This window comes from Hyla sarda, chromosome 4, assembly GCF_029499605.1.
Source record: "Hyla sarda isolate aHylSar1 chromosome 4, aHylSar1.hap1, whole genome shotgun sequence".
Taxonomy (NCBI): Eukaryota; Metazoa; Chordata; class Amphibia; order Anura; family Hylidae; genus Hyla; species Hyla sarda.
Genome location: NC_079192.1, coordinates 238878911 through 238905211, shown reverse-complemented (window position 1 = coordinate 238905211; position 26301 = coordinate 238878911). Strand labels below are relative to the sequence as shown.

Below are 26301 nucleotides of genomic sequence, written 5' to 3'. Positions count from 1 at the left end.
GTCAGCCGGAGGCTCCGTTTTGGAAACACTGCTGTACGATACGTTTTCATTATTATTGGGCGGGGGGAGACAGTGTAAAGGGGTGTATACGTAGTGTTTTACCCTTTATTACGTGTTAGTGTACTGTAGTGTAGTCTTTTTAGGGTACATTCACACAGACGGGGGTTTACGATGAGTTTCCCGCTAGGAGTTTGCACTGCGGCGGTAAATTTGCAGCAGCTCAAACTTGAAGCAGGAAACTCACTGTAAACCCGCCCGTGTGAATGTACCCTGTATATTCACATGGGGGGGGGGGGGGGGGGGGGGAGTGGGGCAAACCCTCAGCTGTTGCAAAACTACAACTCCCAGCATGCATTGACAGACCGTACACGCTCGAAGTTGTACTTTTGCTACAGCTTGAGGCACACTGGTTGGAAAAATCTTCAGTTAGGTTCTGTTACCTAACTCAGTATTTTCCCACCACTCTGCCTCCAGCTGTTGCAAAACTACAACTCCCAGCATGTACTGATCGCCGAAGGGTATGCTGGGAGATGTAGTTATGCAACAGCTGGAGATACGCAACTACAACTCCAGACTGCTGTTTGGGCAGCTGTTGCAAAACTACAAATCCCAGCATGCCCAAACAGCTGTCTGGACATGCTGGGAGTTGTAGTTTTGCAACATCTGGAGGGCTACAGTTTAGAGACCACTGTATAGTGGTCTCAAACTGTAGCCCTCCAGACGTTGCTAGGCAACTCACCGGCTTCCGTAGTCTGCACGTTATCGCCGCCCGCTGCTGCCGCCGATCATCAACGGTTCCCCTGCTCTGCCCGGATTACAGTGGGTGGGCAGGACGGGGGAACAGAACTTTAACCCCCCGTCCCTGATCTGCTATTGGTCGATCGCTTCTAATCAACCAATAGCAGGGATAGGAGTGGTGGCACCCCTGCCACCTAACTTCTATCCCTTCAGGGGGACACCCTTGGACACCCCCGATCCCCCTTATTTTCCAGGTCATCGGAGACCCGTATGACCCAGAATCGCCTCAAATGGCTCAGGACCCCTCTGGGCATTGGCACGGGATGCCTGTTGAATGATTTACAGGTACGCCCTCCGTCCTCTACAGGTTAAGGACATATTTTTTTTACAAATAGCAATATTACAGGCAGCAATTAATAGTAATTTTTTTTATATGTTTATAATATTGTATAATATTTTTATATTTTATATTTATAATTTATATCTATTTGGGGTGTATCACAAGGGCCCTGTGATTACACTACCTAATTATATTTGTTAATATTGCGGTATAATAAATTGTTATTATTTAATATTCCTCCAGCCCCTAATAGTATGGTTTTTGTCACATATATTTATCTGTATACTTGACCTCAATATCCATATACCCTTGAGCACCAAAAATATTTTATCACTTTAATTGCTAGTTTTTTCACTTTAGGTGTGGGTGTTTGTTTGGCCTGCTCTGGTAAATTGCATACAGCATAAGTGAGCCCTCCCCATACAATCTTAATTTACAAATCTGTGTAACTATCTGGCACCAGTTCATTTAATAAAAATAAGTGTCTGATCACAGGGGGTAGGCGTGTTTGCGTATGGCCTCTCACATCCTCTGTGATGTCCATAATAGGGCCCAACTCTCCCCACTGCACTGTCTATGAGAGCACTGGAGATATCAGAGTATGGCGCTCCGGTATCTCCGATGCTCCCCTATGGATGCCTAGGGGATATGTTTTTAATTGCCTGAATAACCCCAACCTCCTTTTGTTCTGCCACACTAGAGTGCTTTTAAGCTGTGAACTACCCAAGACATCTTAATACATTTGAGTCATCTAAAATATTAAAGGGGTACTCCGGTAGAATTTTTTTTTAATCAACTGGTGCCAGAAAGTTAAACAGGTTTGTAAATTACTTCTGTATAAGAATCTTAATCCTTCCAGTACTTATGAGCAGCTGTATGCTCCAGAGAAAGTTATTTTCTTTTCTAATTTCTTTTATGTCTGATCACGGTGCTCTCTACTGACACCTCTGTCCGTGTCAGGAACTTTCCAGAGTAAAAGCAAAAGCCCATAGCAAACCTCTCCTACTCTAAACAGTGGCAGCATAGAGCACTGTGGCCAGACATAAAATAACTATACAACTTCCTCTGTAGTATGCAGCGGCTGATAAGTACTGGAAGGATTAAGATTTTTATATAGAAGTAATTCACAAATCTGTTTAACTTTTTGGCACCAGTTGATTTAAAAAAAAATTAAAATAAAAATGTTTTCCACCAGAGTACCCCTTTACCTTTGTTTCTTTTGAGCTCTCCCTCTTTTTATCTTGTTCTTCAAATTGATATTTAGAGCCTCACATACTGATTAGAGATGAGCGAACTTACAGTAAATTCGATTCGTCACAAACTTCTCTGCTCGGCAGTTGATGACTTATCCTGCATAAATTAGTTCAGCTTTCAGGTGCTCCGGTGGGCTGAAAAAAGGTGGATACAGTCCTAGGAAAGAGTCTCCTAGGACTGTATCCACCTTTTCCAGCCCACGGGAGCACCTGAAAACTGAACTAATTTATGCAGGATAAGTCATCAACTGCCGAGCCGAGAAGTTCGAGACAAATCGAATTTACTGCAAGTTCGCTCATCTCTAATACTGATGGCTAGACATCCCGTTCAGAATTTTCTGGAAGTCAACAAAATTATTTGCTATTATGACCAGTTGCAATAACCTTAAAGCAGCAATATGTCCCCACAACATCATACTATCATTGCCAATTTTAAAGTTATTGAGAAATGCTGTGACAGCATTATACAACATATAATGGGACCCATGTGTATATATATATATATATATATATATATATATATATATATATAAAAACTTTTACAGTCAATTAATTTTTTGTCAAATGTCAAAACAGTCATTTTATTCTACTTTAACCTGTTCCCGCAAAATGACGGATTTTTACGTCCACTGCAGGCTCCCTCTGTATAACGCGCACTCAGCAGCTGAGCGCACAGGGCTCGAGCTCCCATGAGGAGAGTGAGGCGAACGCCTCAGGTGCGCAGTTACAAGGGGGCGCAGCAGCCAGGGCTGTGTTGGCGCTGGCCGCTGAACCTGCTTGCAAAGAGAGCCCAGCACACATTAAACTGAGGCAGTGATTCCCAACCGGGGGGTGCCAGGACACTCTGGTGGGAAATATGGCACTCATTTTATTTTATTTTTTCCTGCCCAGGCCTGCGCACCTGTGAGTCACAGGCGTGCAGGCCGGGCGGGCAGGTAGTCTGTGTGCAGTGCCGGGATGGGTGATGCTGCAGCTCCAATCCTCGTGTATCCTCCCTCTCCTGTGGAGCAGCTCTGGACTCTGGATTCTCCCTGGTCCTTCAGCAGAATGATGGGGATGGAGGGAAGAAGCAGGGACGGTGCAGATAGAGGCCTACTTAGCTTCAGGTAGTGCACCCCCACCCTTCTTTCACTCTTCTACACCTCTCTGTAACCCCTGGACAGCCCTCTGTACACCCCTCTACACCCTTCTTTCACCCCTCTACACCCTTCTGTCACCCCTCTACACCCCACTGTTACCCCCTCTACACCCCTCTGTCACCCAAATACACCCCTCTACACCCCTGTCTCCCATGTACACCCCTCTGTCACAGTGTGGGGTAAGGCTGGAGGCAGTGTGTGTGGGGAAGGCTGGAGGCATTGTGTGTGCTTGTGGGTGGGTGCTGGAGGCATTGGGAAAGATTTATCAAAATCTGTGCAAAGGAAAAGTTGCCCAGTTGCCCATAGCAACCAATCAGATTGCTTATTTCATTTTGCAGAGAACTTGTTAAAAATAAAAGAAGCAAGCTGATTGGTTGCTATGGGCAACTGGGCAACTTTTCCTCTACACAGGTTTTGATAAATTTCCCCCCTGTGCGTTGTGGGAAGGCTAGTGGCATTGTGTTTGGAGGAGGCTGGAGTCATTTGTGGGGAAAAGGGGAGGATAATGCTGGAAGAGTGCAGCCTAATAGGTTTGTGTTGCAGGTTCTGCCCTGAAGAGTTTTGGCTGGAACAGATTATCATGATATCCTGGGTCAGATGGGGAAGTAAAAAAACAGAGAATGACTCTGATCAGTGAATATGTCATTTGTGAGTCACTGCATAAAACCGTAATGTAATCTACATAAGAAACATAAAAAATAATAATTTGGTAGCGGTGGCCCGCAAATGTTTTTTTTTTTTTTTCCTCAGGGGTGCCAGGAGTCTAGATGGGTGAGGGGGCACAATCTTTTGTTTTTGCCTTGGAAAAGAAGCTAGCTACAGCTCTGTGAGCGTGCATCATACCTGGTGGGTCCCAGTTGCTATCAGCAACCGGGCCCATGGCTAATGTTGGACATCGCCGATCGGACTGATGTCCGGCATTAAAGGGGTTATCCAGGAAAAAACTTATTATATATATCAACTGGCTCCAGAAAGTTAAATAGATTTGTAAATTACTTCCATTAAAAAATCTTAATCCTTTCAGTACTTATGAGCTTCTGAAGTTAAGGTTGTTCTTTTTTGTCTAAGTGCTCTCAGATGACACGTGTCTTAGGAACCGCCCAGTTTAGAAGTTTTGCTATGGGAACAGCCCAGTTTTGCTATGGGAATTTGCTTCTAAACTGGGCGGTTCCCGAGACACGTGTCATCAGAGAGCACTTAGACAAGAACAACATTAACTTCAGAAGCTCATAAGTACTGAAAGGATTAAGAATTTTTTAATAGAAGTAATTTTCAAATCTGTTCAACTTTCTGGAGCCAGTTCATATATATAAAAAAGTTTTTGCCTGGAATACCCCTTTAATTGCGGCGTCTAAAAGCGGTAAATCTCGTTCCCGGTTAGCACAGTGGGCTGATCGGGACTGCTGCAGTGAAACCCAGCATCCATATTATCTGAAAGAATGGCAGAAGGTCTCTTACCTTCCTTCCTGCCATCTGATCGGTGCTCCAAGCTTGCAGTCAGCTATGCTAGGCTGAAGCAATGTAGCACCGATAACACTAATCAATGCTCTCCAGTGGAGAAAAAAAAAAGTGTAAAAAATTTGCATAAAAATTATAAAAAATTGCAAAAAGTACATTAACCCCCTTCCCTAATAAAAGTTTAACCCCTCCCCTTAACCATTTTTTAAATTAAAAAAAAAAGTAAAAAATTTTATAAAACCTAAACCTGCAGAAGTTGTCGTTGCAAATACAGTGAAGGAGTTTAAACATGCATGGGATAAGCATACGGCTATCCTTCATATAAGATAGGGCCAGGGACTATTGATAGTATTCAGATTATTGGGCAGACTAGATGGGCCAAATGGTTCTTATCTGCCGACACATTCTATAAGATTCTATGGTATCTTTGCATACGTAAATGTCCAATCTATTAAAACATTAGGATAAGCCACTGTAAAAAGGCACAAGCGTAAAAAAATTCCTCATACATCCCTATATGCAGAAAAATACGGTATAGGGATCAGACGTGAACAATTTTAAGCATAATTTTCTTACAAAAAGTTCGAATTTTTTAAAAGTAGTAAAATAAAACAAAGCCTATATAAATTGGGTATAATTTTAAATTGTATTGACCTACAGAATAAAGATGATGGGGGAGATTTATAGTGACCAAACTGGTCTATTGTGCGCCTAATTTATCAAAAGGCGCACGACTCTTGATAAATTCTGTGCACAGACTTCGGGATCTATGCTTTAGACTGCATTTAAACCTGCTCCAGCATTACAGCGTAATTTCAGCCGATGCGACTTGTCACCGAAAAAAATCGCTTTTGATAAATTCAGCACCAATGCATTTTTCCGTCTAAAATAGACTAGAATGTATCATGTTCTAAAAATTCTCTAAAGCAAAAGTCGCAGAAAAGCTGCACATATTTAGACTGCGACTTTCTGTGCAACAAATTTAGATCGAAAAAAACAGTCTAAATCCTTTGATAAATCTCCCCCAATGTGTCATTTTTACCAAAAGGTTCACTGGGTAGAAACGGAAGCCCCCAAAAGTTGCAATATGGTGGTGGTGTTTTGTTTTTTTGCCCTACAAATACATTTAGTTTATTTCATTGTACATTTGGAGGTAAAATGAGTGATGTCACTCATTTTACCTCCAAATGTACAATGAAATACAAAGTACAGTTGGTGACACAAAAAACAAGCCCTCATACTGGTCTTTAGATGGAAAAATAAAAGAGTAATGTAAATAAAAAAGGCGGGGAGTAAAAATTAAAACCTCAAAAAAAAATTTTTTTTAAAGGACCGGTCCTGAAAGGGTTAATAAATTCCCACCAATGTGTTTTGCATTGAATTTAGTTAGGTTTACTTTGTCTTATGTAGAAATATTCTCAAGTTTCGATACATTCTGGATTCCCCATCTGTCATCTCCGGCTGCAACATTCAAATATCCTGTGTTGAGAAGGACCAGCAAGTAAAGACTGGTGAGGGACCCTGAATGCATTAGAATGGAAGTGGCAAGGGATTGGGTAAGATAAGTATGTCTTCTTGTCTATTTAATCAATGTTTCCAGCTTTTTCCTAAAAAATTTAAAAATTGTTGGATGTCATTTTTAAGTTTGAAAATTAGAAAACAGTTAAAAAATATTGTAATAAAATATACACACAAAGTATATATAACTTATCCATAATCCATACAACACACAGCACATAAATACATGTCAAATTGATCTACTCCTCCATGTGCCTCTAGGTGTTTACAGAAATCATTTGGTCATATATTACTAAATTGTTCAGAATGAGCAGTCACTATAATAAGCACATCATTTTCAGAGGATTTCTGTTACATATCCATTATAAAAGAACGCTTATGCCCTCTTTATTCTGTAATCACATGTTTTCACGTGGGATTAAACTAACAAAGGCTCTGAGCATCAATAGCACAAAGCGGATATTTGATGAAGACGTGCAATGTGCAATAGTAATTTGCCTTCCCAATGGTCCTCCTAATACAGTCCTAATCCAACAATATGATCCCTTCAACAGCAGCTTCTATACACCTGGTGATGTTACCAAATTCTGAAACCTATCCTTTTTATAGAAACAACAGAAAGAAACCCACAATTTGAAGCTTTGAAAAATAAATATTGGCTAAAAAATAAAGCCATATAACAAAAGCTCATATTGTTAAACTTAAAAAACTGTGAATCTTACAATTACAAAATATTTATACTGGGCATTTACAATTAAGAAACATAACTGTTTAAGTTGCAAGAGGAAATCTAATGTTGGGAATGCTACATATTTTTACAGAATGTTTAGTTTGTTTAGTTAATAAAACATAAAAACATTTTTCCGTAGCTGGAGCCTATATTTTCAGATCCAAGAACACCACTTAATTTCTTTACAAAAATAAAAATATATACAATTTACTAATTGCTATGCATTACTATTCTTTTCACAGCTTATGAACATCTTTCAGAATTTTGTAAATAGTGTGCTTTCCAATCACAGTACATAACATGAAACACCATGGTTTTTGTTTTATTCTGGTGAGGGATATGAAAAGGAATATGGCAATTTATTTGCACCGAGTCCATGCTGTGACAGTTCATGGCTATACTTCAAGATGAAAAATCAGCACTAATGAATAGTTGAAAAACATAATTGTTTGCTGAATACTCAAAAGTATTTAGCAGAGGAAATGTGGAAAAGGGCAGTTATTACTTCTCATAGACCATTTTGATTTCTCCTTTTTATTTTGAGGAATGAAGCAATCTACAGCCCAAATGGCAAATCCTCTATATTTACGAGGTTTTATTTGGCTCAGACAATGAACAAAATACGGCAAGAAAAATTCAATACATGTAGCTGCTGAGTCCAGCAAAGGGCTTTCTTAAAGAGAAAAATCTCAGTCAAGGTTGAAAGAGCAATTAATGCAGTCTTAAAAATCTAGGTCATTCTGATGGAGCTGGGTTAACATGTGGCAGAAGTAATCATCCACTTGTGAAAATGATTTTCAGTTCATTCTCAAACACCTTTCAAACACTCATGATCCCATTTAACTGACAACAATACAGGCTATAGGGACCAAATGCCCACAGGCACTTTCAGTCAGCAGCGCACGTTGTACTGCAGGCATAAAGGAAGTCTTTCCAAAACTGCATTCCATCTATTATTCCACACTGCAAGATTAAGCCATTTTTGGTTCTACTTGCGGAAGAAGCAATGCAATTAAGATTTAAAAAAAGGAAAATATGTCATTTGCCGCAATGCCTCAAATACTTTTAGCGCTCTCAAAAATATGGAGAGAGCAAACTAATACAAACCAACAAACACATGTAGACATAAAAACAAAACAAAAAAAAAAAACAATTACAACTGTTGAGCAAAAATAATAAAGAGCAAATCAATTCTACTTTTCAAACTAACAATTAGGAGAGTCATTGGAACTCAGAACAGGGAATTTGGGGATAAATGTCCCAAATTTTAAGTGCTGTTTTATAGCTAAAGAATGTGACAGGATAATGGAACCTTTTTAAATTTAATAGAAAAAAAAAAGGGAAGAATTGCAGCATACTGCTTTGATAGAAAAACAATCCTAGATCTTCTAGGCTATGAAGGCCTTGACACAGTAATAACGTGGGGAGCCAAAATTGAAACTGTACTGCAATGCTTTGGCATTAATCTGTAATAACACTTTGTATTTTTTATTTTTTTTTTTACATATTTGCAAAATCTGACCACACACACACTACAGTAAATTCGATTCGTCACAAACTTCTCGGCTCGGCAGTTGATGACTTATCCTGCAAAAATTAGTTCAGCTTTCAGGTGCTCCGGTGGACTGGAAAAGGTGGATACAGTCCTAGGAAATAGTCTCCTAGGACTGTATCCAACTTTTCCAGCCCACGGGAGCACCTGAAAGCTGAACTAATTTATGCAGGAAAAGTTATCAACTGCCGAGCCGAGAAGTTTGTGACAAATCGAATTTACTGTAAGTTCGCTCATCTCTAACCGTCACTTTATGCATTAATAACTATGAGTTGCTTTTACTTATGATTTGATTCAGAGACATATACCATTTATAGAGGTAAATTTTCGTTGATACTTGCATAATTTCTTTGCAAAAAAAATTACAATATACAATATGTCTACCTTATGTTGGCATCATAAAGTTGACATGTTTTTACTTTTTAAAGACATTAGAGGGCTTCAGCAATTTTCCAAATTTTCACAATAATATTCGAAATCTGAATTTTTCAGGGGCCAGTTCAGTTTTTTGTGGATTTGAGAGGTCTTTCTGTGAGAAATCCCCCCAAAATGATCTTATTATAGAAACAGCAACCCCCCCGCCCCCCCCCCCCCCCGCAGGTATTCAAAATGAGAGTCAGAAATTTTGGTAACCCCAAGAGGTAAAAGGAGAAATAGCCCCCCCCCCCAGATATGTAACCCAATTTCTCTCGAGTAAGGGAATACCTTGTATGTGGATGTAAAGTGCTTTGCAGGCGCTCTACAGGGCTCAAAAGGGAAAGAGCAACTTTGGGATTTTGGAGAGGGAATTTTGCTGAAATGGTTTTTGGGGGGCATGTTGCATTTAGGAAGTCCCCATGGTGCCAGAACAGCAAAAAAAAAAAAAAAAAACACATGGCACACTATTTGGGAAACTAAACCCCTAAAGGAATGTAACAAGTACAGTAAGCCTTAAAGGGGTATTCCAGGAATTTTTCTTATTTGACTATGCTACAGGGGCTGTAAAGTTAGCGTCGTTCATAATCTAGTGTCTGTACCTGTGTGTTACGGTTTTCTCACAATTCTTCTGTGATTTTCACTCCAATATTTATTTTTATCAGCATACAAAATGACTGCTGTCTCAGATTTTTCCCAGCTTGCAATGCGGCCGAGACCTGACTCACTAGTCAGCTGATGACAGGGAGCCTGTCTGCTTCGATGGGTGAAGCGATCGCTTGGTGCGAGAGAGATCAATCTGCAACAGCTGTAGGCACCCTGATTGAAAACCACACTGATTTGAATGGATGCAGCTCATTTATGTTTCAGTGGGTGGGGTGGTTGATGTGTGGGAGGGAGGAAGATGGAATTGTGGGATTTGTAGTAAAAAAAAAAAGTCAAACAGGAAATACCAGTTCACAAACAGCTAGCCATAGTGTTAAGGTTAATCTCACAACATGGCCATTTAGCCCCAAGACAAGCGCAGGTCCTTCCCAAGCATGTCCATTACCACATACTAAAATCACCGTATGGTGGATAACCCCTTTAACTCCACACAGGTGATTGAAGAATTTTCATTAAAGTTGGACATTAAAATGAAAAAAAAATTTTTGGGGGCTAAAATGCTGGTGTTACCCCAAATTTTTCATTTCCAAAATTGGTAATAGGAGAAAAAGCCCCCCAACATTTGTAACCCAATTTCTTCTGAGTATGGAAATACCCCATATGTGGAGGTAAAGTGCTCTTCAATTGCACTACAGGGAGAAGGAGCAGAATTTGCCTTTTGGAGAGAGAATTTTGCTGAAATGGTTTTTGGGGGGTTATGTCGCATTTTGTAAGCCCCCATGGTGCTAGAACAAAAACAAAAAAACGTAACAAGGGATACAGTGAGCCTAAAAAACTCACAGGTGGTTGATGAATTTGTCGTACATGAAAATGAAAAATTAAAAATCAAAATACACTAAAGTGCTGGTGATAACTGAAATTTTTAGAAGAAAAAAGCTTTTCTGAGTATGTAAGGTCCCCATATGTGGACGTTAAGTGCTCTGCTGGTGCACTACAGGTCTCAGAACAGAATGAGTACCATTGGGCTTTTGGAGAGAGAATTTGGCTGAAATTGAAGTCGGGGGCCATGTGTGTTTACAAAGCCCCTATGGTGCCAGAAGAGTGGACCCCCCCCACATGTGACCCCATTTTGGAAACTAAACCCTTCAAGGAATGCAACAAGGGTTGCAGTGAGCATTTAAAACCCACTGGCATTTGACAGATTTTTGGAACAGTGGGCTGTGCAAATGAAAAATTAAATTTTTCATATTCAAGAACCAATATTCCAAAAATCTGTCAGACACCTGTGGGGTGTAAATGCTCACTGCTCCCCTTATTACATTTCGTGAGGGGTGTAGTTTCCAAAATGGAAACGTGTTTTGTTTTTGGGGTCACAAGTTTTTTTCTTGTTTTGTTTTTTTAAGCGTTTGTCAGAACCTCTTGTACGATCAGCCACCCCTGCACAAATCCCCAATTTGTACATTTGAGGTCTATGGCACTCTTTCACTTTTGAGCCATGTTGTGCGCCCAAATATGGGGTATTGCTGTACTCTGGAGAAATTGTGTTACTTATTTTGGGGGCCTTTTTCTACTTTTACCTCTTGTGAAAATGAAAAATGAAGGAAAAACCTAGCATGTTAGTGTAAAAAAATACATTTTTAAACAAACATGCTGGTGTAGCCCCAATTTTTTTCATTTTCAGAATGGGGTAAAAGGAGAAAAAGTCCCCAAAAATTTGTAACACATTTTCTCCCAAGTACAGAAATACCCCATATGTGGCCCTAAACTGTTGCCTTGAAATACAACAGGGCTCCAAAGTGAGAGAGTGCCATCCGCATTTGACGCCTAAATAGGAGATTTTCATAAGGGCGGCTGAGGCTATGTTCAGACGATGGAATGTCTGCACGGAAAATTTCCGTACGAACATTTCACCAACAGCGGAGCACTGGTAGAACATCCAGGCACTATGAGTGCTCGGAAGTGCGCTGTCTTATAGACGGAAATGCATTTCTGTGTGGACTCCGCAGAAAGAATAGACATGCTTATGCTTACTGCGGACACTAGCATTGTGCCGTGTGCACAAAAAAGCATCGGGGTGCAAAAGTATGTTTGAAAAGTATGTTTGAGCTGCCATTGACCTAAAAGTTGTCACAAAAAAAAAAAAAAAACCTAAAGTGCATTTCAGTGAGGACTGTGAGGTCAATTTGGATTTCTGGGAAGCCAAAAAACCTAGATATCAGTGGCTCACATAGGTCACCAATATGAGGGGGGGGGGGGGGGTCAGGGGGAATTGTATAGGGGACAGGGTCACCAATATGGGGGCCTCTACTGGCAGTGCCCTGCGGCGCCGCCTTCTGGAAGGCTCATCATTACTGGATGATGAAGAAGGGAGGAGAAAAATGTGGGTTCTTTCTCCTCTCCTTTATGAAAATGCATGAAAAATTCACCTGCCCGGCGCCCGGGAACAGCTTGTCCCGTGCATCGGGCGATACGAATTCCACATCTCTGGAAAACACAACCACCCCTAATTTGCAAACTTGCATTTTTTTTTCAATTTACTATGACAAGTTTTGTTTCGGAGTATATGGAAATTTATGGAAAAATGAAAGGTGTCATTACAAAGTACAATTGGTCCTGCAAAAAATAAGCCCTCATATGGGTGTGTAGATGAAAAAACAGCTATGCCTATTAAACTAAGAGGAGAAAAAAACTAATTGGCCCTGTCCTTAAAGGGTTAATAAATCACTATCAAGATTTTTTTTTCCATTGGAAATAAAAAGTTTTCCTCTTTGCTGCCATATGCATTATTAGTCTTCTGTTTTTGGTAACCTACTATTCAGTATCCTAAAATAAAGTCTTGTGGGGCGTGGCTCGGTGCGCTTGTGATGAGCCGCACGCTTTAGGAGCTCCTGCCTGGGCCACTGTTTTAGAGGCTTTTCCTCCTGTTATGGGAGGCAAGTCGTGGGGGAAAGGCAGAAAAAAAAGCAGCCCAAGGTGCCAGCAATCCACAGAGACCAATATCAGGATTCTTTCAGCCCCATATTCCACCCGTTAAAGCACAGATGTCGGAGACATGGCCTACCCCCATGCTCCGCCAGTGCCTGTCAGATCTGCGCAAGCTGTCGGCGCTGCAGCCGCTGCGCACCAAGGCACATCCTCCCAGCTGATCAGCAACCTGACTGGAATGCCGCACGCCAGCCGGCCCCTCAGAGTGACAAGACATTCCATGTGGTGAGTCGCACAGAGCTTCTCCCACGTACATCGGGAGATGCCCATCAGAGTCCTGGACCGACACATAATGGCTTCAGTATAGGTGCAGGCTTCAAATGGCTTCAAATGGCGCAGGACACAGAATGTCGACAGGTAAGTAAAAGTGGAGGTAGTTTATTCTCCCAACATGCAACGCGTTTCACTGCTACAGCAGCTTCATCAGGCATGACCCACACAGGCACAGTGGCATGAGAACTCCTCCCTGCATCCACCATCTTGTGCAGGGAGTGGAGCCCACACTGTGTCTGCATATACCACCACTGTATTAGCGTCCCCCACACCAGCTGTGGATGCCTATCCTACTCCTGCAGAAGCCATGATTAACCCCTGCAGCACAGCTCCACTCTACTCAGCAATCCCTATAATTTTCAATTCACCTACCTGTCCCTCACCAGCCTCAATATGCTGCCAATGCACCTCTTCTTCCACCTCTATTCATAAGGCAGACTGCTCTCTGTCAATTCAGTCAAGTGTGGAAAGCCAGCCATAATCAGAAACTTATGAAGCTAAACTCAGAGGTGCCACAGCCGGTACCCAATGTAATACCCAGCCTGTGCCTCTCCCGCCTGCCTTAGATGTAACGGATGGGTCAGGAACCATGAAATCTTAGACTTCAGTCTGATGCCTGTTCATCCATTGAAGGTGACGTTACGGACTATTGGGGGCTAGTCCTCCCGCCAAGAAATTTTTTAATTCAAAACTCCACTAAAAAAGTCACCATGTGGCTCACAGAATGCAGACTACTCTTCCTCTGATGACCATCTCAGAGCGATGCAGAGTGCCTCCCGCAGCTCGCAGACTCCAAAGAGACATTCCACTGCTAATGCTCCAAATGATCCCACACTCCCTTCTCCTGAAATGGCGGTCAAATTATCCAGAGCTGCAAGCCCTGTTGGCCCTCTTACCTACTAAATCAGACATGCACACTTTAGCCTCTGATTTGAAATCAGTGTGGAGACAAGATCTCAAAACGGTGAAGGCTGAGGTCACATGTTTATCCGACCGAGTCCATCAGTTTGATGAATTCCGCACTTCTGTGTCTTCACGAATCCAAGAACTACAAGAATCTACACAAAAAATCTCTCTCTACAAAGGCTGCTGAAATTGAGGACCTTTATATACATATACACATAACATATGGGTCAAAGGTCTGCCGGAGTCTGTCTCCCCTCAAGAACTGCCAGGTACTCTCCAGCGACTATTCAATGAAATCCTCCAAAGACCCCAAGACACACATCTGGAAATTGACAGGGCCCATAGAGCCCTGAAAGCTAAAGACCCTGACCCCAAGAAACCCCGTTATTTGCAGGATCCATAATTTCTTAATCAAAAATGACATCATGAGACGGGCGAGACACCTTCCTAGCCTATCCTACAATGGAACAGTGATACAACCCTATCCTGATCTATCCCTATGTACCCTCAAACTGCGAGCAGCACTGAAACCTCTCCTGCAACTACTGCAAAACACCCAGATTACATACCATGGGGGTTTTCCGTTCTCTATTACTGCCAGACACGGATCCACTTCTGCTATTATACGATGACCAAAAGACCTTCAGTCTTTCTTATCAACATTCAAGTTACCTCCAGTGCCCCTGCCGGACTGGGACTGACTCTTTCTCCCTGCCTCTCTCCAAAGACCAAAAGTTCCCAATCAGAGACTGCCTACTAAAGGACGACCAGGTGGCTCTTCCCTAGCACCTCAACCTCAAGCAAACGAAATACCTGAACATGATTTTCCGATGCATACATTGATTTTTCTCCTCTGGTCTTCCACTGCTGTAGCGCTCTCATTTGGGCTTATTGCCCCCCCAGCTACAGCCCCGGAACGTACCGTATAGGTTTAGATGATATTGATATTTACTATTATATTGCCCCACCCATAGTACACTTTACTGTATATCTGTATCTCCTCCGCATTAGTTGTTCATGCCTCCCGTCATTTTGTTATTGTTATATAGCCCATAGGCTATTTGCTGTTGTTGTCCTCGCAGCCTCTACTAGCACTTGACTGGCCTTGCCGAGACGAGCTTCTTTTTCTTAGGCCCTGGCCGTGAGTTTTCACTTACACAACCTAGTTCTTTTTACTATCCCTACCAACCCGATTAACCGTGCCTCAAATTTGGCACATCTTGAAAGATTCCCACCTTATCTTGACAGTTGGACTGGTTCCGATCTTGTCATAGGCCCTTATGGCCTCCTCTTTTAGACCCTGTGTACCCATTCCCTTATGGATATTTTTTCTCTCCTGCTACTGTCTCACCCTTGCTTTCTCTGCTTTTTTCCCCTTCTACAGGACTGGCGATTCTCTTCTGTACCTGCCCTGCGCAGAGACCGTGCTGATGATCCGTGACACCCATGGTAAGTGGACCCATCTCACAATACATCCACTTGGCGGCTGAAATCACACTGGCAATCCTCAACGTCAAGGGTTTCAATACTCCCGAAAAGCGTTCATAAATTATATTCTCCTAACATAAACAGCACATTCATATCCTGGCTATATAGGAAACGGATTTCAAAGAAGCAATAAAGAAGAAAGAAAGCAGATGCACTCACTCAAGTATTCGTTCCAAACAAAATCTTTATTCGGTATCCATAGCAAGGTACAGCGGGGAGACGCAGAGGAGCAGCCTCGCAGTGACAGACTGTTTCCTGCGCCCTAGACTCACTTCCTCAGGCTGCTGGTCAAGGCAGTGCGTCTAGGGTGCAGGAAACAGTCTGTCGCTGCGAGGCTGCTCCTCTGCGTGCACCCTCAGTAAAGCCCCGCAGGACTTTGTTGCCGGCTAAGACATTCCCCGTAACAGGATTCAGGTGGCTTGCAGTGCCGGATCCACTCTTTGCCCTGTTTTGTTTGCAACTGATTTCAAAGAAGGCCACCTCCCTAGACTTAACCAATACTATCCGACTTGGCTTAATAGTGTAAATCCCGAAGCTGGGACGAAAGGTGCGTCAGTGGAGTTTCACAGATCTGTTCCGGTTGCAATCACTTTCTCCTCCCTTGACCCTGAGGTACGCTATGTATTCGCAAACCATGAGCTCTCGGGACAGGCCTTCACTGTGGCTGCTATATACACCCCTAATAGAAACAAAGTGTCTTTCCTCCTAAGGGTACTGGATAAACTGACAGATTTTGGCCCTCTTTCCTCAGGTTGATACCTCCTCAGGCCACGCGAGCCTATCTCATAGTAAGCTTCATGCTCTTAGATGGAAACTACACTCCCTACAACTCAGTGATGTTTGGAGGTCCCTACATCCCCAGGATTGTGATTATACTTTTTATTCACATCCTAATCAAGTATATAATCGAATCGATTAAGTCTTTTGCCCCCATCATTTACTGCCCTCGGTGACTGACTTCTGAATAGGTGTAATAACCTTCTCCGATCATGCCCCGGTCACTTGTAAATTTTAGCTTCCCTCTCTTGCCAAGTTCTGCTCCTCATGGAAATGAGTCTCTCCTGCTGGATCCTCTATGTCTGCAAGATCTTAAGGAGTAGATAGAACGTTTTCAAACTGATCATATCCACCTGTTTGCCATTAATTGAATGGGAAGCCTTAAAGTGTGTTCTTAGGGGTGTCCTTAGACACGGGGCACGGCTAAAGAGGGAAAACTCAGCTTTTCCCTCTTGCAACAGTTAAGCATTCTAGAAACATTGCACAAACAGTCACAACAGGACATGGTTTACAGAGATCTAGTGAGAGTCTGAACATAACTTTTGGCCTTGATGAACTTGAAACAAACACCATAAACAACTTGCAGGCAAACTGTTCTATGAATGGGGTAATAAATCTGGAAGAATGTTGGTTAATGCAGTTCGTGATAAAAAGTCTTCCTTATTTATTTCTGCCATCAAACAATCTAATGGTCTATCTTCCTCCCGATAACCACTGCCCCCTTCCTCCCGATAACCACTACCTGGTGACCACTGCCCCCTCCATATTACAATATATAACAGACACAGCCCTTCCAACTCTCCTCTTCTATGATTCAGTCATTGGAAGCACTCTTTACCTCTGAGGAACTTGAAAAAGTGATCACATTGTTACCTGCTGGCAAGAGCCCAGGCCCAGATGGCTACACAGCCAAGTTTTTCAAATCCCTCAGACCTGAACTTTCTTCTCCCTTGTTATCGGCTTTTAACATCTCTGACACTCCCCCTCCTCCTCCTCAATCCTTTCTAAAGGCCTATGCCACCGTTATTCCCCTAGTATGCCCCAGCTATCATCCCATCTCCTTAATCAACACTGACACTAAGCTTTTTGCCAAATTTATCCCCAACTATACCCGCACCCATAATGCCCCTCTGTTTCTACTGTCTCTGGACGCTGAAAAAGCGTTTGACCGGGTGGACTGGGGCTTTCATGTGGAAACCCTTAAGCAAATTAGACTGAGCCCCTCTATGCTGGCTCGCATCATGGCACTTTATTCACAACCCAGAGCCCAACTGCAGATAAATGGTCAACTATCAGACCAGTTTACAATTTGTAATGGGATGAGACAGGGATGCCCCCTCTCCCCAAACTTTTATGTTTTTTGTATGGAACATCTTACGTCTATATGCAAGAATGTTAATATTAGGGTCTCTGTCTCATCATCCCACTACAAATGCACGGCCTTCGCTGATGACCTTCTCTATTTATCGTCCCCTCTCACTTCCCTCCTATCCCTTATACTTAACATACAACAATACTCCGACTACAGCAATTTTAAGTTGAAACCCTCTAAGTGTGAGGCGCTTAACATCACCCTGCCCCCCAGCCACCGTGCATCACCTGAAAACTTCCTACACCTTTAAATGGCAACCGAGCTTGCTCAAATACTTAGGTATCTTTGTCCCAGCACATTTATCAGATACATAAAAAGTCAATTTCCCGCCCCTTCTCCTTTCATTGAAATTAGATCTCGCCTGGCTGGGATTTTGCCTGGCTGGGCAAGATAAACAAACATTTTCAAAATGAATGTCCTCCCGAGACTTCTTTATCTCTTCTCCTGTATTCCGCTCCATATGCCTCGTGCCTTTTTTATTTTTTTTTTTATTTTTATTTTTTAAAGAGATCACTGCACTCCAAGCTAGTTTTATATGGGCACATAAACGCCCCAGATTAGCATGTCATGTCCTGATTCAGTCTAAGACTAACGGGGGCTTGGCCCTCTCAGACTATCACTATTATTTAGCCGTGATTCTGACTATTTCCACCATCGTTGTGATAAACAGTGGATCCAGCTTGAAACGGCAATGACTGATATCGAGCGTAAATACTCTTCCTCTGTTTCTAGCTTGCCACCTGATTTACCTCCATCTTTAGCCTCCATAGCCAAAGCCTGAGCATCCTACCTGACCCATTCTGCTTTCTCTCTCCAAGATGGCCCATTTACACACCTATTTGGCAAGCCTGCCTTCCCACCTGTTTACACCGCTCACTCATTTTTTACTTTCACTAAAAACTCGGAAGTGACCTTTCTAGACTTAACAACTTCGTCGGCACTGAGACCACTGTCAGATCAACTGCAAGGGAATCCCCCCTCACATTTGCAGAATTTTCAATACACACAGTTGCGACACTTTTATTCCGCAAACGTACAGAAACTGCGATTACACAGAACACTTACTAAGTTTGAGCACCTGTGCAATTTGCGAGAAGCCGTGCTATTAGTGTACTTTATCCCCTTGTGCTCGAAACATACATAGACAAACTACTTCCGTGCAAGAATGCATGGGAAATGGAGTTGGCCCATCTAATCCCTGACGGGGACTGGACTAGGACCCTAGCCCAGTGCCATCGCACCTCCATTTCCTGTAAAGCCCAAGAGATTAATTATAAACTAACGAGATGGTAAAGTGTCCCAATGTTGTTCGCAATACCCGGGAGTCCCCGATAACTGCTGGAGTTGTGGTGGAACTGGTGGCTCAATGCTTCATATCTGGTTGACGTGCTCTTCGCTCTCCCGCTTCTGGCAACAAGTTTGGGAGGTCATCTATCGTATTACATCCATACATATTCCAAATACCCCTGAATCCCTGCTCCTCTCTATTTTGCCAACACGGTCACCAAGGGGTACGGTTAGATTATCATCTTTTCTCCTCCTAGCGGCAAGAAGAGTGATATTTCAAAGTCTGGAATCCCTGGACTTCATTCCATTCCTCCACGGTATGAATCCACGTTTCTGGCTGATTAGTAACTATCTACCCATACTCGCATCCTTTCCTGCTTCTACATGCCACTTGTCACTACATGCCACTTGTATTCGCCTTATACACCGAGCGTCTGCACGCAGTTCTCCGCAGGGTAGGTCCTTCCTTTCGGTTCTACTACATGCCTTGTCCTCTTCATCTCTCCTCTTCCCTTGTCCTTTTTCTCCCCCCTATATCTTCACTACTTTTCTTTCTTACCCCCCTTTCCATCCCTCCATGTGTTTGTTTTTGTTTATCTCATTGTCCATGGCACGTCATGATAGCCATTATTCCTCACTTGGATCACGAAAACTGTATACATGTGATTTTTGTATACCCTGATACTATTGTTATTGTATCTCAAGCCCGCTGTGATCCATTATTGTTTCACAACCTTGCTTTGTCCTCAGGTTGTTATTAGTTTATTGCTATAGACATTTGAAGTGTCTTTTCATCTTATGCTAAATCTTTGACTTCTATTTTGTATTATTGTGAAAAAATGAAATACTTACTTTGAAAAAAAAAAAATTTAAGTCTTGTTCTTGAGGCTGAGTAAGGCTGGGTTCACACCACATTTTGCAATACAGTTCCTGAATACCTTTTCAATCTGAAAACTGTACGGAACCATATTGAAAACCTTATGCATTCGCCCTCCATTAAAAATCCAGGCCAAAAGATGCATCAGGTTGTGTCCGTTTTGCAACCTGTACAGTTTTGTCAGTTTTTTCCCGTACCCGGGAAAAATTTTGTACACCCGTTTTGATACAGTTTAGTCCGGTTTTGAGGAATCCGTTTTTCATCAAAAACCTGACACGGAAACTGTATTGCAAAAACGTGATGTGAACCCAGCCTAATCCTTTCAGACTCTGTGTTGTCATTCTACATACTACAGTGGCCTTCTCACAATGATTCCCAAATGAATGGAGGCTGCTATTTGATTGGCAGAGGGAAATGCATCAAAGTATGCGCGTTTGTATATATATATGTATATCACTTTAAAAACTCTTAAATCTCTAACTTTTCAGCGCTTCACTGCTTACTGCATTCTATATATTAACACTCTAATTTGCTCTTTACAACCCCTCAAATTAAAGTTATTATATATTGTTAATACCATTCAAATTGCATCTTTATAAAAAGAAATTAAGCTTTTGTGTACTGGAAGCAGATGTTTTAGTGTGCTTAACCCCTTCCCGCAGTATACCGTGTGTATATATATATATGGCAGATGACGCATTTGTGCATTCTGCCGTATATATACGGCTTTCAGTAAAAATGAACTCCTACGGCGCTGCGCGGGTTATTAAGCTGAAATACAGGCTGTCTGGGCATGCTGGGAGTTGCAGTTTAGCAACATCTGGAGGACCGCAGTTTAGCAACATCTGGAGGACCACAGTTTAGAGACCACTACACAGTGGTCTCCAAACTGTGGTCCTCCAGATGTTGCAAAACCAACTCCCAGCATGCCCAGGCAGACATCTGTCTGGGCATGCTGAGAGTTGTAGTATTCCAACATATGGAAGGCCACAGTTTATAGATCATTACACTGGTCTCCTGCCTGGCCCTAGCTTTTTCTGCGGTGCAGTCTTTTTTTTGCACGTTTTGTGGGGCGTTTCATTGTCCTGAGTGCTGACCAGTGAATTATTACTGATGAGCACTTTTTTTGGGGTGCAGGTTTTTTTAACGCTTTTTGTGGTCTGTGCCACCAGCGACTGTTCTGCGTTGTGTGGCCAGACTGCAGACTCCCCCCAAAAAGTTTGCAACATCTAGAGGACCACAGTTTGGAGACTACTGTGTAGTGGTTTCTAAACTGTGGCCATCCATATGTTGCAAAACTGCAACTCCCAGCATGCCCAGACAGTCGGGATTTCAGCTTATTAACCGCAGGAGTTCATTTTTACTGAACGCGTATATATTCAGCAGAATGCGTGAAGGTAGTGCGTCATCTGCCGTATATGCAGTCATGGCCGTAAATGTTGGCACCCCTGAAATTTTTCAAGAATGTGAAGTATTTCTCACAGAAAAGGATTGCAGTAACACATGTTTTGCTATACACGTTTATTCCCTTTGTGTGTATTGGAACTAAACCAAAAAAGAGAGGAATAAAAGCAAATTGGACATAATGTCACAACGGACTCCAAAAATGGTCTGGACATCAAGGGGGGGGGGGGGCCTCCATGTCCATTTTGCTTGGGGCCCCCAAGTTACTTCAAACGGCCCTGTCAATACCCCATATTTTTCATGTACAGTTTAGCATGTCCATCGTACATAGTTAGAAACATAAATCTTTCCCTTTTCTCGTATTTTTTCTTTCTATCATTTTTTCTTAGTTGTTACCTTAGTATTTTATCCACCTGTTGTGCAACCTCTTCCACTTCAGATCTTTCATAACCTCTCTGTATAAACTTTTTAATCATATTATTTCTATTTTTCTGATATTCTTCTTTTGAACTACAGATCCTCTTAGTCCTAATTATTAGTCCTTTCGGTATTCCTTTGAATAACTGTGGGGCATGCACACTTTCTTTATGAAGTAAATTGTTTCTATCACTTTCTTTCACATAAAGTGTGGGTTTCTAGTTTATTATTCAAATTTTTCACTTCTACATCCAAATAATGTATATTGGTATCGCTTGCCTCACAGGTAAATTCAATTAACGGATGACACTAATTTAAATATTCTACATATTCATCCAATTCTTGATGTGTACCCACCCATAGGACGAACACGTCATCCACATATCTTAACCATTTCCTTACCTTATTTCTCAATGGATGTGCTGGAAGATACGTTTCTTCGAATTTAGCCCATAAAAATATTTGCCAGACTCTGGGCTACTGGAGACCCCATATAACTCCTTGTCTCTGTAAAAAGAAATCTTCCCCAAGCTTAAAAGAATTTTTAATAAGTATAAGTTCCAACAAAGCCATTAGGAACCCTATCTTAGCATTTGTGAGTGTATTATCATTAATCAGTTGTTCTCTAATAGCTAACATCCCTTCTTCAACCGGGATACAAACTTTTGATGTCCATGGTACACAATAGACATGTTTCTTCTACATTCATTTCTGCCAAGTTATCCAAAAAAATCATTGGTATCAACTAAGCAATTAGGAAGTTTTTTAACCACTTTTTGTAGAAATCCATCCACTTATACAGCCAGTGGATATAGGACTGCGTTGACCCCCCCCCCCCCCGAGACTATGGGACTTCCGGGGGGGAAACTAAAATCCTTATGAACCTTGGGGAGTAAATATAGAACAGGAATACGAAGTGTCTCAAACAATATATTCTTAAATTCGCAAGATATAATTTCATTACTAGTAGCATCTTTAAGCATACACTTTATCTCATGTTTAATTTCCTCTGTAGGATCTTTATTTAATTTTAAATACACCTCTTGTAACTGTTTAATTGCTTCTGCCACATGTAGAGATCGGTCCCATAAGACCGACGCCCCTCCATTATCGGCCATATTTACACAAATTTCTTCCTTCTCCTGAATCTCTCTAAGTGCAACCCTTTCTCCTCTAGAAAATTTTAATTTAAATTTATATCTCTCTTTATCCCATTCCTTTGTAACTTCATTAATTACCAACTGTTGAAAACTACACTTGGATCAAAATTACTTTTCTAAGTTTGTCAGGTATACATTCCATATCTATACTTTTCCTCGTATTATGATTATAAAAAAAAAAAAAAAATACATTATCAAACGTATACTCCAGTTTGTACACAAATATCCCGGTTGAAGAAGGGATGTTAGCAATTAGAGAACAACTGATAAATGATAATACTCACATTAATACTAAGATAGGATTCGTAATGGATTTGTTGGAACTTATACTAAAAATTATTTAAGGTATGGTGAAGATTTCTTTTTACAGAGACGAGGAGTTTCTATGGTGTCTCCAGTAGCCCCCAGTCTGGCAAAGATTTTTATGGCCAAATTCGAAGAAAAGTATGTTCCAGCACATTCATTAGAAAATAAGGTAAGGAAATGGTTAAGATATGTGGATGACGTGTTTGTCGTATGAGCAGGTACACGTCAAGAATTGGATGAATATGTAGAATATTTAAATCAGTGTCATTCGTTAGTTGAATTTACATGTGAGGCAAGCGCTACCAATATACATTATTTGGACGTGGAGGTGAAAAATGTGAATAATAAACTAGAGACCACATTTATTGTGAAAGTAAGCGATGGAAACAATTTACTTCATAAAGAAAGTGCGTATGCCCCACAGGTATTCAAAGGGATAAAGAAAGGACAAATAATTAGGACTAAGAGGATCTGTAGTTCAGAAGAAGAATATCAGAAAACTAGAAAGAATATGATTAAAAAGTTTATACAGAGAGGTTAAGAAATATCTGAAGTGGAAGAGGTAGATAAAATGCTAAAGGGAACAACTGAGAAAAAAGGATAGAAAGAGAAAATTTGAGAAAATGGACAGATTTATGTTTCTAACTACGCATGATGGACATGACTAAAAAAATGCTGGAAAATTGGAAAATGCTAAGTGTTGATGAAAAATATGGGGTATTGTTAAAGGAACGCCCAAGGTTTACATATAAAAAGGGAAAGTCAATTGCAAATCATTTGGTAAGATCAGATATGCAACTGAAAAAGTCCAAACAGACGTTTTTGAAAGTGACAAATAGGGGTTCATTTCCATGCAGAGTCTGTCAGAATTGTCATGGCATTATGAAGGGAGATACAGTTACTCACTCCACAAAAGGCACACTGATAGCAATAAAAAGGTTTTTTTACATGTGAGACCAAAAATTTAATTTATTTAATTAAGTGCCTATATGGAATGGGTTATGTTGGACAAACATCTAGGATGGTGAAAATGAAAAATGAAAAATGAAAAAAAGATAACATTTTTTTTTTTTTAGAATGGTCACCATGTATGTGATTTAAGGTGGATGGTGCTTGAAGAGTTAGAGAGTACAGGACAGGAAGAGTTAACTAGAAAGAACTTACTGAGACGATTAGTATATTGGATCCAAATGGCTAGGAACGCTAGCCAAAATGGGATTAATGAAAATTGTTTGTTCAATGTATTTTTAAAAAATTGCTTTACTCTGAAGGTATGTTTTCCTAATAGTTTTTATGTATTTTTTCTACTTTGTTATAGAATTAATGTTCTCGCGAGAAGTACGATATATTTAGCATGGTGGTGGCTGTGCACGTGATAGGCTTGAGAATGGGAGTTCTATCTCCTGAAACGTCGCCAGGTTCATGGTCGGAGCTCTGATGCCTTGAGCGATCAGACTTCCAGCCCACAGGAGATGCAGTAGATTATGGCCAGGAACAGGAGACCTCGGTGAGGCGGATGAACTCTGTAGCTGCCTTTTCAACTTCTGCTACTCTATCACTGGTGATTATCCTGTATGATATCCTTTATTTTCTGTCTATGTAACAGTTGAAGATACCTTGGATAAAAGAATTTGGATACATGCAATCCTCGCCTGTTCGTTCATTCATTATACATTTATTGTTGTATTTACACTGTGGAATAAGGAGACCCTGGTCTGAATGCACAGGAGCCACCCAGAGAGTAATCCGTTATCTGCTGTGCTTTGGCTAGATACGGTATTTTTTAACCTTCATAAAATAACTAATTCTAATGAGCTGAAATGATAATGCCTTTATAAAAAATCTAGAATGTCCTATTTTTTCTCCAGCTTTTAAGAGGTGCTGACAATTTTTTTCAGATTAGAAACAGAAAAAAAGAAATTGGATATAAGCCAACTGATAGGTCTGAAAAGTTACTACGATAGTTATGTTAGAACTACAACAGTCATTTTCAACATTATGAGCATGGGAATAACAGAGTTCTAATGACAATGAGGTCTGTCCTTAGCAAGCTATCTCCAGCTACCACCTATTGACACTTGGCAGCATGCTGTTAAGCAAAACCTCATATCCCCAGTTGTCACCACTGCATGATACTCAAAAGCAGGTTAAATTGTGAAAATTGCTCCAAGATCCACATAGATCCTATAGATACTATTTTCAGTATCCCCTTATTTTATTTTCCACTGCAAAAAAATTATGGAACCATATAAAAATACATTGGAGTTCTTCTTTAATTCTCTTGGTGGGCCATGTTTTCTTTTAATTAGTCCAATAGCTCGGTGAGGTCTGTCAGCACTTTCTCTTTTACATTTTTAAACTTATACTGGCATATGTTTTAGAAATGCTAGTCACAGCAATTCCAATATTTTTTTTCTTTACTTGATTTGGAAAACCTATACCATTACTATTACTTACTATAATTTTGCTTAATTTTCTGAGGCATTTTTCATGAACCCAGATTGTTTCCTTATATAAAAAAAAAATATATCTGTTTGTGTTATATCTATCTGTTAATTGTGAACATACGGATAAAAAAAACTGGGTGGCCATCCTCTATGTTTGGTAAGGAAAATCCATTATTTTAAGACTTGTTAAAGCAGAACAACCCTGTTTACTACAGTATGTGGCATTACATGCTAGTTGATTATTTTTCCCATATACTTTATATTCCTCTGGTATTGTAATATGAGCAAGATAGAGATTCACAGTAACCTAGAGATTGTAAAGTAGCAGATAACTGAAATGACTTGACCCTGCTGCAGTTATGAAGCAAACCTCTTCACTCCTGTTTGCCCTGAAATACATAACACATTTTACAAACAGCAGATACATTAACCCCATACAGGAGGCAGAGAACAGACAATAATCCTCACAGAACACAGAAATGAACACAGTTGGATAGAACATGATAGCTGCTATGGAATCCACATTTTAGCGGTAACACTGCCTTAAAATGTGTGATTATAATATCTCATTTGATTTCTACAGGTTAACTAAAATGCACTGAAAAGTAGTAGCAAGAAGTGCCCAGACTTGTGCCTATGTGCAATAAATAACAAAATTATCATGGAAGACATGAACTGTATGAAAGTGTTGATATTGTACTATTAATACATGCAAAATGTTAGTGTGCATATCTAAAGAAACGGTACGGTATTTCTTCAAACAAAAGTATACATAAGCATAGGTGAAAAGACAGGTCTATGTATATTTGCAACACTATATGATCACTCGTTTATGTTTTTTCTCACAATAAATA

General features: G+C 40.9%; 1 protein-coding gene and 1 long non-coding RNA gene across 8 annotated transcripts in view; one reads left to right on the top strand and one right to left on the bottom strand.

Annotated features, from left to right (window-relative positions):
• CADPS2 (calcium dependent secretion activator 2) overlaps positions 1–26301 on the bottom strand; it is a 707505-nt gene that overhangs the window by 513775 nt on the left and 167429 nt on the right. The window lies entirely within an intron of this gene.
• Positions 794–24641, top strand: LOC130369078 (uncharacterized). The gene is made up of 4 exons (XR_008892661.1): positions 794–1083; positions 6339–6484; positions 15297–15361; positions 24319–24641. It is a non-coding gene; the product is annotated as an uncharacterized LOC130369078 (long non-coding RNA).